Source organism: Chiloscyllium plagiosum, unplaced genomic scaffold, assembly GCF_004010195.1.
Source record: "Chiloscyllium plagiosum isolate BGI_BamShark_2017 unplaced genomic scaffold, ASM401019v2 scaf_96878, whole genome shotgun sequence".
NCBI lineage: Eukaryota > Metazoa > Chordata > Chondrichthyes > Orectolobiformes > Hemiscylliidae > Chiloscyllium > Chiloscyllium plagiosum.
In genome coordinates this window covers 1-1965 of record NW_025203091.1, presented here as the reverse complement: position 1 = coordinate 1965, position 1965 = coordinate 1, and the positions used below count along the sequence as shown (strand labels likewise).

Below are 1965 nucleotides of genomic sequence, written 5' to 3'. Positions count from 1 at the left end.
TAAATGCTACCGAGCCAGCGACACACATAATCCTGTAACAGAATTTTTAAAAATGTTCATTTGGCTCTACCCCTTGTATTGAGTACAGTTCTACAATTCATATTATAGCATGGAAGTGACCGCACTGGGAACGGTGCAGGAGAGATTCGCTAGGATATTTTGCGGGCTGATGATTTTCAGTTATGAAGAGAGACAGGACAGACATGGGTTGTTTGTTGCCGAGCAGAGGAGATTGAGAGAAGACATGATTGAGATGAACAAAATAATGAGGGATAGTGATAGAAAGAAACTTTTCTTACTGATGGACAGATCGAACATTGGGGGCCAGAGATTTCAGGAAAAAGCAGTAAGGTTTCAATAGCTTTATCAGCCAGTGGGTGGTTGGAATTTGGAATGCACTGTCCGTTAGGGTCAGAGAGACAGAAAACCTCATAACCTGAAGAAATACCCAGATATGAATTGGTGATGCAAAGACATATAAGGCTATGGGCTAAACGATGGAAAATTTGATTCAGGTCGTTAAGTAGATTAGAACCCGGGGCCGCAAAGTGCGTTCAAAGTGTCGATGATCAATGTGTCCTGCAATTCACATTAATTCTCGCAGCTAGCTGCGTTCTTCATCGACGCACGAGCCGAGTGATCCACCGTTAAGAGTTGTCGGAGTTTTGTTTTCGGAAACACACGTTCCGCCGTCCTCCCGATGGCCGGGAGGAGGACCGTGCGGGGGCTGGCCGTCGGCGTGATAGGTGCGCCTGCACGGTGACAGAGCACACACCACGCCCGCCAAACCCCACCCGTGCCCCCACCCCGAGACCGGTGGCAGGACAGAGCAGAAACGTCGGGACTGAACGGGAGAGCCAAAAAAAGCCAGCGACCCACGCGCGTGCGACCGACGAGGTCACAGCGTACGACGATAAAACCTCCTCCCTCGGCCAGGCACTCGGCGCCAGCATGGGAAGACAGGATCGGACGCCCCCCCGGCCACTTAAGGCCGAGGACGAACCACGAGACGGGCGACTGCAGCACCGCGCGGCCTGCCGCTCCCAGACGCGGTCTGTGCCACTCAACACTCTCAATCGATCAACCATCGAGACGGGTCAGCGTGTCCGACCGGCGAGCTCCACGAACGAGGCCGGCGGCGCACCCGCACCGGACCTCCTCGGCCCCCTTCACTCTTTCCACTGCCAGCCGACCGAGAGACGGGCCCAGAGCGCAGGCAGACCCCGCGGGAGGCTCAACACTTGGAGGCAGCTCCGTGTCCCAAAGACGAGGCGGTGCACGTCGCCGTGTAAACCACCGACAGCCATTCAGGGACCGGTGACAGCCGTGCGGGCCCCACTGCCACGACACAGACGGACGACAGGCCCCCCCCCCCAGCGGGGGGGGGGGAGGGGGAGAGACGTCGAGCCTGACGAACGGAATGTGCAGGGTGCGGGGAAAGGCCGTACGCTCCGACGCCGGAGGGCACCGGAGTCTGAACTTAGGGGGACAAAGAGGACGGGTCCCCTCTGCGACACCCCAGCCGCGCTCTCGCCAGCCAAGGCGAGTGCGATCGACTGAAAAACGACCCTCAGACAGGCGTGGCCCCGGGAAGAACCCGGGGCCGCAAAGTGCGTTCAAAGTGTCGATGATCAATGTGTCCTGCAATTCACATTAATTCTCGCAGCTAGCTGCGTTCTTCATCGACGCACGAGCCGAGTGATCCACCGTTAAGAGTTGTCTGAGTTTTGTTTTCGGTCTCTCCCTCGCCAGAGGAAACCGACCCGGACCGCACATACGCTCCCCACCTTAGCAGCACCCAACTGCCCACCGGCGGCAGGACGGCGTGAAGCTGTGGGGAGCACCAGCCTGGTGCGGCCCGCGGAAACACACGTCTACGGGGGAAAAACAAATACAGGGCGCCCAAGAGGCGACGTGTGCCGGCACGCGCCGTAGCGACGGAGGCAGGATCTCCGCCACCATGTC

The 1965-nt window shown here is 58.1% G+C and overlaps 1 non-coding gene and 1 pseudogene across 1 annotated transcript; both read right to left on the bottom strand.

The window, feature by feature from the left end:
- Positions 1 to 514: 514 nt before the first annotated feature.
- Positions 515 to 656, bottom strand: LOC122546264 (annotated as a pseudogene).
- A 908-nt stretch (positions 657 to 1564) lies between these two features.
- LOC122546263 lies at positions 1565 to 1718 on the bottom strand. Its single transcript, XR_006310701.1, has one exon. It is a non-coding gene; the product is annotated as a 5.8S ribosomal RNA (ribosomal RNA).
- Positions 1719 to 1965: the final 247 nt, after the last annotated feature.